The 16,921-nt window shown below is 35.0% G+C and overlaps 1 pseudogene across 1 annotated transcript; it reads right to left on the bottom strand.

The window, feature by feature from the left end:
• Positions 1 to 4,267: 4,267 nt before the first annotated feature.
• LOC149827651 (protein transport protein SEC13 homolog A pseudogene) lies at positions 4,268 to 8,327 on the bottom strand (annotated as a pseudogene). Its single transcript, XR_016434550.1, has 2 exons — positions 8,217 to 8,327; positions 4,268 to 5,526 (listed from the first exon to the last, which is right to left on the bottom strand). The product of XR_016434550.1 is annotated as a protein transport protein SEC13 homolog A pseudogene (transcript).
• Positions 8,328 to 16,921: the final 8,594 nt, after the last annotated feature.

Below are 16,921 nucleotides of genomic sequence, written 5' to 3'. Positions count from 1 at the left end.
ATTCAGTATGGGTGATTGTGGATAGACTAACTAAGTCAACTCACTTCTTAGCTTGTAAGATGACTCACACTTGTAACTGGTTGATCCAACTCTTCATAAGAAAGATAATCAGACTATGTGAAGTACCCGATTCGATTGTTTCATATAGGGACTCCAAGTTTGCTTCATGATTCTGTCAGAGTTTCTAGGAGGCAATAATGACTCTGTTAAAAATGAGCACATCATTCCATCATTAGACATATGAACAGTCAGAATGAATCATTCAAACCTTGATAAACATGTTGCGAGTATGTACTTCAGAGTATAATGACTCATAGAATGATATCCTGCCTTTGATGAAGTTTGCTTACAACAATAACTTTTAAGCAAGCATAGACATCACTCCTTTTGAGGTACTATATGATCGACAGTGCCGAACAACCTTGTGTTTGGATGAGGTCAGAGAGAGAAGATTGTTAGGGTTTGAATTGGTGCAGCGTATGGCAAACCAAGTCAGATTCATTTAGGAGCGTCTATTGATAGCAAAAAGTCGATAGAAAAGTTATACGTACCAAAGATATCATGAATTTCAATTTGAGCAAGGTGATTATGTATTGTTGAAGATACCTCCCTTTAAGGGAGTAATGCATTTTGGTCGGAGAAGAAAATTGAGTCCAAGATATATTTGACCTTTTGAGATATTCGTGAGAGTTGGCCAGACAACGTACATATTGGCTTTACCACCTTCTTTGTCCAAAATTTATAATATATTTCATATATCTATGTTATGAAAGTATATGCCTGATCTCTCCCACATATTAGATGCAGTTGAGTCAGTATTGAAAATCCAAAATGACCTGAGTATAAGTGAAAAACCCATATAAATTTTAGATACAAAAACGCAAAAACTGCGAAACAAAGATATATCGCTGGTATTGGTTGGATGTAGTCATCATAATAAGAATGAGACTACATGGAAGTGCAAATCAGACATTCGTGCACAATTTCTATAATTATTTTCAGGTAAGATTCAATATGAATCTTCTTTTAAGAGGGGTATAATTGTAAAACCTACCTGATGAAGTCGGGCGGAGAAGGTGAGTTAAAAAAAATGGGCATGTTTTAAGAAAAGCGGTTCCTCAAAAAGATGAACCGCCTTCCCCTCTCGTTGAAGAGGGGATGAGGATAAGCCTCACCCTCCCCATTTAGAGGGAGGGAGAGGGTTATCCTCATCCACAATGGCTGATCTGCCCCATCAATTCACCGAGAGAAAAAGAGAGTTACAAAGAGTGGGAGAGAGAAATACCTTAAGAGTGACAGAGAAGGAAGGAGGCAGTCACCCGAACACGCTACCAGAAGGAGCCACCACCGACCGGTACATCCTTCTCCCTATTTATTTCTTTTCTTTAGAAGGTCTACAACCATGGCTACCCGCATTGTTGCAAAGAGAGAGAGAGAGAGAGAGAGAGAGAGAGAGGGGTTGGGAAGGGGTTGTACCCCTTTCTGCCTTAACCCTAACCTAAGAGTTGGTAGAATTGACTCGGTCTGGGGAGTAAACCAGACCGAGTCGGGTTTGCCATGACCAAGACCGACTCGGTGTGGGCTGACCCAAACCGAGTTAGGTTAATGAGTCTCGAACCTGACTCGATTGACCAAACCAGTTATGATAAACCAAACCGAGTCAGGTCTGATAGAGTCTCAATTCCCTATTTAGGTTTGGTTTGAACTAGACCAAAGCGGATCTGGATCCAATTTGATCCAGTTGACATGGACTGATCCAAGTTGAACTGAATCTATACATAATTGGGTTTAGATCTAGTATGGGGCTGGATGAAACAATATTGGATCTAGATCCAGTTTGAGACTATTAAGATCAGTTCAGGATCCAACTCATAGCTAGATCTAGATCCAATCTATAGATGGATAAATCAGTTATGAATCCAGACCAGAACTGGGTTTGGATCCAGTCTGACAGCTTTTGATCCATATCAAAAATGGATTTGGATCCAGTCTAGTTGAAACTGAACTGGATCCAGTTCAGCCTATTCTTTACTATGACGTAACTGAATTAGTCCAATCTATCCCTGATTGAGATAAAACTGAACCCAATTAGAACAATTGGGTCTAGTCTAGTTATACCAAACTGGATATGGTTTCACACCTGTTAGTAGACAAATCTATTATGGATTTTTGAGAATTCAATTGAGTTTGAAACCAAACACAGTTGGATCGAGACTATGTTTAGTAAACCTAATATTCTAAACTTAGATTGAACTTGTTTTGATCTAGGATGAGTTAGGTTAAATTATAAGAGTCAAAATGACCAAATTACCCTTGTGTGTACCGAATATCTGATTAAGTAAAATGATCATAACTTTGTACTCTGAACTTAGAATTGAGTGATGTTTGATACGTTTTGACTCATATCATAGAGAGGAATCTTCTAGTCTTATGATTTTGATCAAACGAGAGCCAAAAAAATTGAGGTCTAACAAGTTACCTCAAGAGGGGTATTTTGGTAATTTTATAAAAATATAAATAATGTATGTGTATTAATATGAACATGCTTATATGATAATTAGATTCTATTGTTAGAGCCACTTGAGACTCGATTGCGACCAAAGTGCAACATTCACATTCGAGGTAAGAGATATATTATAAGTAATCTTAGTTGTAAATAAATCATATTGTATTGCATGTTATCATTATTATTGTATATTAGCATGTTTAAAAATGTAACTCTTGAGAGTGAACATGATATGCATAGAATGACAATGTCTGAATTAATTGCAATGAGATGATTATATGCACATACGGGTCATGACATATCATGCATATTAGAAAAAAATAGTCTTTTGACAACATATTTATGTTATAATCTTCAAATAACAAGCATTGTGACGAGATTATGATTAGCCTTGCGAACCTTGAGTTTAGTCTTGTTGTTGAATTTAAGTTGAGATTATCATGCTTAACCCCTTAAATCCTATAAGTGGTGACCTGATTCACAGCTAAAGTGTAGCCACCATAGAGAGTGGGCTGTCGATGATTTAGTGATGTAAATACTTTATTTCGTTGCATACTTAGTATGATACAAAGTATGAAACCTAGTACAATTTTGAGATTAAGAATGAGATCCGCCATAATTATTTCACGATGACACTCGTGAAAGAGCAAGTGAAACACGAGCTTGAGAGTAAGGTTTAAAGTAATAAACTTAAAATATGACTTAGGGTTTTATATTAACTTAATGTCTGAAATTCTAAACAATCATGGATGGTTGAAAGTTATTTATGGTTAGGATGTAGCATGAACCATGCCGAATTTGAGCTTGACCTACTTGCTAGCTACCGGTGAGATCTCCTTATTGTTTCACTATATTGCTTGATGATTCAGAGATTACTGAGAGCATATGGTTTATAGTTTGACTAACAATGTAGAATTAAAGTGTTTTACATGAGTTGCTACGCTCATAGATAGCTATGATTGGTATAGCCGACCTAGTGTTATAGTCTATTGTGAGTGAGTGTTACATTGAGGGAGTTAAAGAAAAAATTTAAAACATACAAACCTTGTGTAGTGTATTGAAAGCTAAACTCAAATTAAAGACTTAGAGTCCACTATAACTATAAATTAAAATAATTTATTTCTTATGAATATTCTTTATTGATTTTAGAGTCACCCTCTCCTGTGGGTTTTAGGCACACTAACGGAGGCAAGACATGATCAACTACTTTTATACAGAGATATTTGTTAGTTTTATTTCTTGTCATTAAACATTCATGTAATCTTCATATTAGTATGTTATAAATGATAAACTTGTAAAGAAATTTAATGTCTATTAAAGAAAAAAAATTAACCATGTTTTATTCGTGTAAACTTTTTATGCTTTCAAAGACACCGAAGAAGAACCCTAGAAGCATACAAAGTTTATATATATATATATATATATATATATATATATATATATATATATATATATATATATAGGGTACTTCTATGGTGGTACACGTAATTCTACCAATTTAAGCCACTAAGCCTATCACAGACACTGGAAATGGTAAGATTCCTTCAAGGAAAGAACTGAACATGGGACCGTCTTGGTCACCTGGAGCCCGGCCCATCAACCGTCATATTTAAGAGCATTTTAAGCAAAGCAATTATGCAGAGGCTTGCAGCCTTTTCTTACCATCCTTAGGCTTGCAGCCTTTTCTTACCATCCTTAATATGAATTGCATGGATGAAATAAAACTTGCAGAAATGCGAGAACTTAAAGAAACACCAAAAGTACACTTCCAGAGTCACTCCAAGGATCCATAAAAAACAAACAAAACCAACAAACGTGAAGAATAAGGTCATAATTTCTAGTTAGATTACGACAAAAACGACAATTAAAGGAATGTATCCAATGCTAAACCAAACCGCTGAACAAACTGTAGTCACAGTAAATGCAATATTTCGAGACAGACAGCATAGAAGAACCAGAAATAGGCACCCAACCAGGCAGGCTTGAGATGAAAACAAGGAGAAAAAGGACAGAGTAGCAAAAGGAAAAAAAAAGAGGAACAGGAGAAAGAATGGCCAACACTATGGCTCTACGGTTGTCACCTGCTGCCACTGACCGTCGACTGCTTCTTTCCACAGTGTTACTTCATTATTCCCATCCGCTACTGCCAGTATATTTCCAGTAAGCGACCACGACACTCTCCATACTGGTGTTTTGAAATCATTCAGAATCTTACCTTCCCACTGATCTTCCTTCCCCACAGTCCATATCACCACTGTACCATCCTGAGAAGCACTTGCTATGGTAGATTTCGGAAGCCCAAGGTTTGGTGCCCAAGCTACATCTCTTACCCAATCTGAGTGCATATGCAGTGCAGGAAAGCAATCCAACTTCCAAGCCCCATTGTACAATTTCCACACCTTAACAGTGTTATCACAGCCCCCAGATGCTAGCTTCTGCACTGGATCAAGAAGATTGGGGCCAACCAAGGCGCCAGGGGCTGTGGCAGGTGCCCATGAAATAGAAGTGACACCAACAGCATGGGCTTGATCGATCCTAGCTGTATCCCAACCACCATCAGTACGAGCAGTGAAGACAGAGATGTTGCCATCAGAAGAACCGCAGGCCAAGCAGAGACCTAATTCGTGGGGTGCCCATGAAATGGAATTGACAGAAGCTTTATGGTCGGTAAACACATGAGCTTGTATCCATTCATTCTGTTGGGTTGTTTCTTTCCATATAATAACGCGACCATCATAAGAGCAAGAAGCAAGGATAGATCCAAACTTTGGGTGAGCCCAGGAGACCTGCCAAACAGGGCCTTGGTGACCATTGAGTGAGGCCAGAAGCTGCTGAGAAGAAGCAGAGCTGGAAGTGCTGCTCAAGCCAAAGATTTTGATGGTAGTGTCAGAAGATGCAGTTGCCAAACGCTTCCCATAGTAATCCATAGCAACATCATGCACAACATCCTTGTGACCTGATTCAATCTTTTGAGAAGGCATCTTGTTTTCTGTTAGTTGATTCTATTTGAATTACTGTTTCTGAAAAACAATTAAAAAAGCAAATAGTTAATCAAAGAGAACCATTGGAATAATGAAAAAAAGACTGCAAGTCAGAGACAATTCGTATGCGAATGAAAAATTCCAGAGAAAGAAACCAAGCTGGCAATACCTGAGCTTATAAGGAATGCCCCACAACAAATATGAACATGAAAGCGAAAACAAAGACTCCGGACAACTCAAAACAGCGGTCATGAAACAGAACAACTTTGCAACCATTGTTGGAGTTAGAGATCAGATTACCATATTAAAGGACAAAGGAAAACTGATGGATCGATCTAGTATGGGACATAACTTTTCAAATTTGTCCTCTTTACTGATGTATTTCTTTTATCAGTCATTTTTTCCATTCATTTGAGACCTCCAAACCATTTCACCACTCCATTGCATTATACTTGCAGCCTTTCCATCCTGCTTTCTTAACTTCATGATGACTGCAGCTTCATAATCGACACAGATTACTAGTTGGTTATAATATTAGACCAAATTTTTAAAAAAGCAAAATAATAAACTGTGCATGCCTAAACTGTTTGTCTTTGAAGGTAAAAGTTTGAAGCTTTAAAATCTTGGACGTAAGTTCAAAGATTTCAATTTCAAATGTTTCACATTGATTGCTTTCCCCTCAAGGGCAGGAAGTTTCTTTTGGATTAGATTGTTTTCATCATTTTCAAAAGCCACTGACATGCTGCCGGAGTTTGAGTAGTCACCATGCATGGTCACTTGCCATGGAGAGCCAACAGGAAACCGATGTTCATGAAGACACTACATACAAGTTCAGCTTCTAAAACTAAACCAATTATTTACTTATTTTTGCTGAGAGTGATATCTTGAGTCCTTAATGGTTTCGATTTTCCAACAATAATACAAACAACAAGTTTTCTGTTGTGTTGTTCATTTTCCTTTATATCATGAACATCATTTGCAATCATGGGGGAAATTTCTGGTCTAGCCCTTAAGAATGATTTGGTCAGCATGTATAAACTGCTTCACCAATCTACCCTAGAACAAAAGCATAAGTCTCCCTTTAGGTCACTTTTTAAAGAAAATTCTCTCATCCCTTTATGTCTCCAAGAGTTTCCTCACTCTGCATGCCAAGCAACTTCGGGATGTGATGATCTTATGCAACAAGCTGCGGTTGGCTGACAGAAAAATATGGCAAATTGATTCGCCTATTGAAGAAATTTCAAGTATGGTTGCCTCTGTAAGTAGTACACTTAGTGCACCTGGCACCTGTGTACTGCCGATCAAATTGGCAGTAGAAAGTCCTACTAAGCATAAGCCGTGGTAGTTGGTACAGATAAATCAATACGCTTAATGTCGACCTGGAAGACAATCTTCCTAGTTTACCACCGTTTCTCTTGAGAATCTGAGATTATTTAACTTCCAAAAGGATTGATCGTTTCAAATGCTAGGATATAACATGCACTTTTACTTTCACAACATTTAAAGGTATACACATGTTTGCTTGTATCATAAAGGTATACAATCCATGCTGTTTTTGTTCAAGCAGCTCTAAATGATGATAAGAAGGCGCATATAAAGCTCGCGTGACATCTTAGTATACATAAAAACTTACTAGTATTGGCATAATATAACATGGTAAGATATTCCTTGACAAATAAATGCAGGGAAACTGGGGAAAAAGATCAATAATACTGAATTATTTCACCTATCTCTAATTTCACAAATATCGCTGTTGAAGAAAAAAAGCAATGGAAAAAATTACCCAAACTCATAAATCAATAATAAAATCACAAAGCAATCCCTAACAGTTGCACAAAACATGAAAAGAAAAAAAAAGAAACAAAGTTTTGTTTTTTATCTACACAGGAACTGGATTTTCACTAAAATTGACTGATTTGTTACCAAATTGCACTCAGAAAAAAGGTCAGAAACGTCCATATGCAATAAAGGCTATAAAGCTCAAAGAACAAAAAGGATTACAACCACGTTCACATAAAAAAATGGGACCTTAAGAAATTCCAATACCAGACAGCAAAGTTGCCGAATAAAAGTAAACACCAAAGATTAAGAAGAATAGAAGCAAAAATAGAACCTATTTCCAAAAATCATACAAAACAATGCAGCTAAACTAATGAAAAAAAAGATCCATCCTTTGAGCACGCTTCAACCGATAGCAAATGAGGGAAAACAAGGATTCCCAATACGCGCAATCCCAAAATCCGAGCATACCTATCAAATAGACACCCGAGTCTTCGAGATCTATAACTCGATTGGATTCCCAATTCACCTTGGTCCCAACCATGCTTTCAATCTCTGACTTTCTTCAACCCCACCTCTTTACATTCCCATAAAACGCCCACACCCTTTCTTACTGATCAAGGTCACGATTAACAAATAAGAATTCTAGCCATAATAACCAATAACCAACATGAAAGGTTCACACAAAGAACGATTTTTTTCCCAATTAGCCACCGATTGGATACATAAACCACCAACATACGAAAAATCACAAATAGAGAATGACCATAGAGCGTATTGATCTATAATTCATCGAAATAACAACCCGATTGCAGAATAAGAAGGTATCCACAATCAAGCAAGAAGAAATCGTTATGTTTGTATCAAACATCAAGTGATTTGAGCACCGTTTATGTGTGTGTGAAAGAGAGAGAGAGAGAGAGAGAGAGAGAGAGAGAGAGAGAGAGTACCCGGTTATTTGTGGGAATAGTGGCTTGGTTTTTGGTGGATTTCACGACGATGAGCAGAAGACGGCCGGATTCCGGTGAGAGAGAGATCCAAAAGGTAAAAAAGGAGACCGGGAGCAGGCCTGTCAATGGATCGGGGCATGACCCGGTGTAGAATTAAACCAGATCCGGTACGACGGGCTCGGTTACAATGAAATGAGTCCAAATGGATGGCCATCGGGCCAGGCGGCCCCACGGGCTGTCGGATACCCGGCAATATTGGGTAATGCTTGGGATGCATTTTGCAGTTCAGACTCCATTAAACTCGGGCTGGGCCCAGACCAATTACGTAATCCGGCCCGATTCGGGCCAGGCCCATGTGCAAAATGTTCAGGAACCAACAAGCCCAACCTATTAACTAGGTCGGGTCTAAAGGCCCGAATACAACTGGGTCAGGCCAGGCTTGGGCCTGAATATGAGTCGAGCCTGTCGGGCTCTTATCGGGCTGAGCTAAGCTGGCCCAAAGTCCACTAGCCATTCGGGCTGGACCAATAAGTCCGAATAGTGCATGGATTTGTATGGTTTATGAAATTTCATACTGTTCTTGAGCCTGACGGTGGTTCTGACTTTTGATCAAGTTTTGGTAAAAGAGAAAAAGAAAATACAAAAATAAACATTTCACCATCTTGATGTTATTTATATATGAACCCTGGACCGGACCATAAAAAAAGTGTGGTCACTGTTCACTGGGACAACTGAATTCATGTTTAATAGAACAATCGGCAAAATGAATAATTTACATGTAGGCACCTAACTTATAACAAATTTATGTTTAACCATATTAGGTGATATTCAAAATTGTTCTGATAATAGGAGTATTAAACTTATGAACCAGGCTATGAAACTGTAAGAGAAGATAATAAAACAACGTTTGGCTTTATGCCAGGTAGGTCAATGCTAGAAGCTATTTTCTTATTAAGACAACTTATAAAAATTTTTAGAGAAAATGATACAAATTTGAATATGCTTTTCATAGATTTGGAAAAAGCATACAATAGAGTGTTGATGAATTTAATTTTGTCCGAAAAAACAAATCATTTATAGATATATTAAAATAATTCAAAATATGTATTTTGGAGCAATTACAACCATAATTTAAAAACTCGTCGGGTTGACTCGGTGACTCAGACTGAATCGCCCAATCACTTAGTCAAAAAACATGTGTAACTCAGTTTGTACAAAACTTGGCCAAATCAGCCCAGTCATGCATATATATATAATATTTTATATATAATAATATATATTATATGAAATATAATATAAATATTATGTATATTATATATAAAAATATGATTATATATGTATTAATAAAAGTATACATTAAATATATTATAAAAAATATTATAATATATATATATATATATTATATAATATATTGGTAAAATACTATAAAATATATATAGTATATACAAATATTTATATATTTTATATAAAATATAAAGTTAACATGACCCGGCCGAGTGATGAGTCGAGTGACGAGTTATCAGGTTTAAAAAACCATGATTCCAGATGTTAGAACTAAATCTGGTGAGATAATGTTGTTTCTAATTAAGGTTGGGTTATATCAATGAATTGCTTTAAGTTCATATATTTTTGCATTAGTTATGGATGAAATTGTTAAGTTATATATATATATATGTATTTATTTGTAATAATATAATAGGTCAATACCCATTAGAGGTATTTTGATCATTTGGGTCTTTGTAATAGGTTGTGCTCATTAAGGGCACAATAATACTTTTACTTTATTATTTTTTAATATTTTTATGAAAACTATTTGATCAAATACCAAATAGAGTTATTGGGTTCTTTTAGAGTTGACTAATCAATAGAGTTGTTAGAATAGCCCAACAACTATATTTATAGTTAAATATAGTTGTTGGAATAATGCAACTGCTCTATTGAGACTGCCTCGTGTATTAATAGGGTTGAACCCCCTCTTTTTCTTTTATGTTTGTTCTCAAGCACTATTTCAATCGATTCTATATATTTTTTATTTGTCTCTCTTATCCATACATGACATTGTGTATGTGATTGTATCTTTAACCCATAAGTGGTCTTTATTTATGTATGTTGTACTTGCTCATAAGAGTCCTTTGTTTGTATTTGCCATATTTCATTACATGGTATTAAAGCTTTAGTGCTCTTACATTGTAATTTGTGAAAATCAAGAGGAAGATTGTGAGATTGGTGGAACATTGGTTTTTTGGTTCGTTGGTTCGTTGCCTCAAGAGAGTGTATCGAAGCATGTCATCAAACTTCCCCAACATCTTTCTTCTTGCAATCTTCTTGTCTTCTTTCTTCTTCTTCTGGTCTGTCTATCTATTTTTTTTCCCTACTATGATTGATAAAGAAATTATAACAGTTATTCCTATCAAATTTGATTAAAAAACTACAATATGTGGGTAACATCAGTGAAAAAAATCCTCATGGGTAAAGATACGTGGTAATTTGTTAATGAATCCACATTGGAACCACAACCAATTCTCATAAGAATGGTAGTTGGAGTCGATGGTGATTCTAAGGAAGCGAGCCTCATGGGAGTTGAAACCGAAAAAACTATGCTTGATTATTAAATATATATATATATATATATATATATAAATAGTGGAAAGTGGGTCATTTCAAAGTTCTTTCTCTCTTTATATGTAATATGCATGAGGACCCATGCTTCAATATTCTTAAATTTGAAAGAGTGGATAAAGCATGAAAATATGTTAGATAAATATATACTCAAAAAGATGTTATTCACAATTGAGATCTTAAAGATAAAATATATAGTTGCAAACAAAGTGACAAAACGATGAGAGAATATTACAGTATCGTCAAAGGACTTTGAGATCAATTAGCTAAGTTTGAGCCTATATGGGAGACACCTAATGATGCACAAGAATAGAAGAAATACAAGCATTTTTGGCTCAATATCATTCATAGGGAAAACCTCTTCCCTTGCATGAGGTATTGGCTCAAGTGTGTATGGAGAAAACAAGGTTGAAATCCATGTTCAATTCTAAGGAGATTAAAGATAATGTTTTGACTATGGATGGGGTACCAATACAAATGTCTACAAACTAACATAATTTTCAAAACCCTATTATGGAAGAACTATATATGATGACAATAAAAGAAGAAATATAATAAAATGTTATAATTGTGGAGAGTCGAAGCATATCAAGCTTTATTGTCCCAAGTTCAAAGGAAGATAAGACAAAAATGTGGCATTCATATGAACATCTCATGAAGAAAGAAGTGTAACCAATGAGGATTCAAAATCCATTGAAACCATGTTCTCTTAAATCATAGAGGCTATTCATCCACTAATCAAGAACTCTTCTTCCTATCTTTCGGGAGTCGCGGTCTCGATATCTTCACCTCCTAGTAAGGTTTCTTGGTTTTTAGATTCCGGAACCTCATTTCATATGTCTCCACACACTAATTCACTGCAAAATAATATTTTTACCGCTGATGGGTCCTCTCTTAATATAAAAGGCGATGGAAATTTCAAAAGTATTTCAAAATTTTTTGTTTCAATAATTAGATGTATCCCAAAATTAAATTTAAACATTCTCTTTGTTTTTCAAATTATCAACCATGGGTGTAGTGTCAACTCGTCGTCTAAGTAATGTTTGGTGCAAAACTTTTAAAATTAGATTTGTTCCAAGAGTGAAGTTTTTAAAATTTTTAAAAAATATCATAATCTTGTCAAAAATTAATTTAAAACTGGAATTTTTATCTCCCGCTCTGACTTTGGAAAATAGTTTATGTCAAGTGATTTCAAAACTTATTTTGAAAACTTTGAGATTTTACGCCAAAGGTCATATGCATATACACCTTGATAAAATGGATTAGCTGAAAGAAAACATAGGCACATAATTGACACCACTAGAACCCTTTTAAATTTAAAAAATATTTAAAAACATTTTTGGGCTGAAGCATGTTTGACTGTTATGTACCTTATTAACATACTTCTATCATTTAAGCTTCAAAATTTTTTTTCTTATGAAAAACTCTTTAAAATCTCTCTTGATTATCTTAGATTAAAATCTTTTGGATGCATGTGCTTTGTTTTCACTAACAAAATGATAAACTTTCACCTAAAGCTATACTATGTGCATTTTTTGGATATAGAAAAACCCAAAAAGGATTTAGATGTTTTGATTAAGAAAAAGACAAACTTTATATCTCAAAGAATGATTATTTTTTGGAGAATGAAAATTTCTTTCAAAATGCATCTAAAAAGAACTTCGAGTATTTTTTATTTGAGATATTACTTTAAAATAATAATGAGATTTTGTTTAAGAATGTTAGTAATGAAAAGCCTCAACTCAATCTCCAGGATGATGAGAATATTGAATCAGAAGAACCTAGTGTAATTTAATATAGAAGACACGTAAATACTAAATAACTAAGTGCTCTAGAAAATTATTCCACCTTAAAAACCCAACAACTAGGAGTTAAAAGATCAAATCAGACCTCTAGGACCCCCCCCCCCCCTCGATAGATTTTTTTTTATATAAATCTTTTTAACCACAATATAAAGCTTGTCTAGCTAAGATTTTGTCCTACTTTGAGCCTGTCACATATAAACAGGTAAAAGAATATCTTGAATGAATAAAGAATTATGAGTACTTGAAAATTTTAAAACTTGAGAAATATTTGATTTGCCTAAAGGTAAAAAAACCATAGGTTGTAGATGAGTTTATAAAGTTAAAAATAAAAGTGATGGACTTTAGAAAGGAAAAAAACCAGGTTAGTTGCCAAGGATTACACACAAGAATACATGATAGACTATGATGAAACATTTGCAGTTGTAACTAGGATGACTTCAGTTAGGACCCTCATAGTTGTTGCTATTGTTAAAGGTTGGGCTATCTACCAAATAGATATAAAAAGTATTTTTTTAAATTAGGATCTAAAGGAAGAAGTTTATATGGATACACCTTCTAGATATGAAGCTCCTCCTAGTAAGGCGTTTCGATTAAAAAAGTCTTTTTAGGATTTAAAACAATCACTTAAAGCTTGATATGATCATTTTAACTCTTTTATGCTCAAACTTGGGCTTAAATCTTGCCATACTGATACTGCCATATTTACTCAAAATATATGCTATAGGGATTGTTGTTCACCTTCTTTATCTTGATGATATGATCATCATAGGTGAAGATAAACAAGGAATAAAGTATATTAAGTGTATTCTTAAAAAATATTTTGAAATGATTGATCTTGGATTTCTTAGATTTTTTCTAAGAATTGGGGTTGCTTATTCTCCTAGAAGATATTTATTTTCTCAAACCAAGTTTGCTAATGATGTTATTGACATGCGAGAAATTACTGATGAAAAAAGGATGGATACCCTTTAAGTTATTAATGCCAAAATAAAGATTAATGATGGGATACTTCTGGTTAATCCTACTCTGTATCGCTAAATGATTTGTGCCTTAACTTATTTAACTATTGTTAGGCCTGATATTGCATATATGGTTTATACTACTAACCAATTCCAACATTCTTTCACGATAGTTTAAATAAGTATTGTGATGAGGATTATTAGATATTTACAAACAACTATTTTAGAGGTCATTTATTATCCTCTTCCTCTTCTCTTGAGCTAATTGCTTATTCTGACTCAGATTGGGAAGAAGATTCAAATGATCATCGCTCAACTATTGACTTTTATATATTTTTAAGTGATTCTCTGGTATCATGAAAATACAAAAAATAATAAAAAGTATTGTTATCATCAAATGCAGTTGAGTACCGTACAATAGGTACTACAATATCAAAGATTGTTTGGTTATGAAGATTACTTGATGATATGATCATACATATTCAATCACCCACAAGGTTATGTTATGATAATAAAAATACCATCTACATAGCCGACAATCACATGTTTCATGAGTGCACCAAACATATCGAAATGGATTGCCACTATATTCGTGAAGAGTACTTGAAGAATATCATTTTTGTCCTATGTAGCACTTTACGAAAGCTCTCCCTTCTCCTCGGTTTCATTTTTTACTTAACAAACTTTTGGTGATTATACATACCGTAAGTTTGAGTGAGAGTGTTAGGTTGTAAGTATATATATATATATATATATATATATATATATATATATATATATATATATATATATATATATATATATATATGCTTTATGTAACATTCCAAAATTTCACCTGAATTTTTCGATTTTTTTTTAATTGTAACCACAGTAAAAATGATTTAAATGAAATGGTGAACATCTTTGGCAAGTTATAGGCGTTAGCATCCGCACGTGACATCAATTTAAATAAATAAAAACCAAAGGTTTACCACATCCAAATTTAAAAGGATTATTATAATAAATATATTTAAATGAAACAATAAAATATTCGAATAAATAATCAGTGGTCAGGATCCCTAGAGATTGTGTAAGCATGATTGCATCTGCACCATCCCACAATAACTCTTGTAGTTACTCTATACTTATAAATTTCTGGTAAAATGCCAGCCAAACTTCATTAGTCTCAGTAGGAAAACTTGTCCCAAAGCATGCAAATGACATATTAAACATATAAGAGCATGCATCATATTAAATTAAATAATTGGACATCGATTAATATCAGAAATAGTGCTAGTTATATACGACCATGCACTATAAGAAATTAAATGTTAAATATTCATTAATGACATTTCTCAAGGTATATTCCAAAGCTAACCATAGTGCGTTCACATAATTCAAAGTGCAAACATCATAAGAGATTAAATGTCTAAACATTTATAGACACAACATATCTCAAGCATATCACAAAATTAACCGTAGTGCATTCACACAATTCATTATGTAAAAATCAATTGCATTCAGAAGTGTAAAGCTGTACAATTATCCTTTGTGTTTCACAATTAACCCCCTTGTGGGTACGTGCGGTTCACTTACATCGAAACATATGAGACCATCTAGGGGTTTATTATATTTGAGTGTTTTAATACCTCGAATGACTATCTGAAACAGATTCCTAAAGGGACGGTGTAATGACCGATAGAACTTCCCTAAAGCTGAATTAATTCCAAGAGGCATCCGACTTCTGCAAAAGTTATAGGACCTACCCACATAGGATAAAAGTGGTAGACCATGTTTCCTAACTCTTTGAGGCGAGGAACCATTAAGCTATTGCCGCTCATAGCAAGTTGGACATACACCACCAGCACACCATAGTCTGTACCATCTACACTCTTCAAGGTAGCACTGGAACCAGATGGGCATCAACATTATCAATTTAGTGTTTATAACATTATTGTACCTGTGTCATTGGGCAACCAGGGCTTCAAGAGCCCACGTACCGCACCAAGGTACACAAAAAGCCTATCTTCATGGCAAGAACACCAACTACTCTAGTATGATAGCGAACACATTATTTTATGATACATTATGATCGCTCATCCAATGTACTCATGGTGTTAAAACACCAATGATGTTTAGAACCAAGCCCCGATACAAAACCAATCAGGCCTTATTTTATGTTTTTGTTCATGCAATTATTCATTATGATGATCTTGGGTATACTTAGAGTACTTTGTTGGTCCAATTAGACCACATACCCAGCTCGTAGGCGAAACACACTGGTGCACTCAGGACACCATCATAACAAAGTATTTGTATGACACACAAACACAATCCCATGTGCTAGTGTGACACAACAGAGGTTCTACCGAACCCGTTTTGCTCATTTTTGAGCTTTTGCACATCCATTAACCATACATATGTCCACAATCATTCAGTTTATCAAATACACACATTCAATAACATGTATTCATAATCGGAACTATGGTCATTTCATATGCGAAACAATCCTAATTTAGTTCAAAATAATAAATGTGTACGACATATCATGCTCTTTCATAGATTTCAGTAAAGGTACATAGAATCACATCATACACAAATGATATAAGTTGCAACTTATGCGATATCATATTCATGTACATTAAATCACATGAAATGATGATAAAGACCATAAAGATCTTATTTTCATCGCATTTCCAACTTTGTCAAAATAGTATACAACTTAATGCATTGAATAATGCACATATGCTCACAATTATAAGCATTATATGTACATATGCATTCACACACACACACACACCTATATATATATATATATATATATATATATATATATATATATATAGGTCTTTCACACACTTACCTGTTTTGTGAACTACAGTAGGTTACCTTCTGATTTTTTTTAATACATGGGCTGGTTTAGTTGAACCCAACCTATTGCACCTAAGTGGGTGCAACAACTGCTAACCACCCTGCTCAACACAATAGGCTACAACTATTGTGCTTAGCAGGGTGCAGCACTCTGTTGTTCACAATGAGAGAGATGGCTGACTATTGGTCTGCAGCCTCCAGCTGGCCAACATATTTTTTTTTGGTTGCGACACTCATGATGACTATCGTTGGGTACCTGAAAACCAACAAGCTGGGGTTTGAGCAGACCCCAACCTATCATGTGTGGCATGCTGCTGCGAGCAGCAACAGTGCCCAACAAGGTGTTGTGCGCCCTGTTGCAGCTTGCTGTGCTCATGTCCAAGAATCACCAACCCATGTCGAGCTGGGTTAGACTGACCAGGTCTGGTCTGACTAGCATGACCGTGGGTCAGTGCGGAGGAATGAGCTCGGT

The sequence above is a fragment of the Nuphar pumila genome, chromosome 10 (assembly GCF_984573655.1).
Source record: "Nuphar pumila chromosome 10, dmNupPumi1.hap1.1, whole genome shotgun sequence".
Classification (NCBI taxonomy): domain Eukaryota; kingdom Viridiplantae; phylum Streptophyta; class Magnoliopsida; order Nymphaeales; family Nymphaeaceae; genus Nuphar; species Nuphar pumila.
Note: the sequence above shows the minus strand (reverse complement) of the source record. Positions and strands in the feature narration are given on the sequence as shown.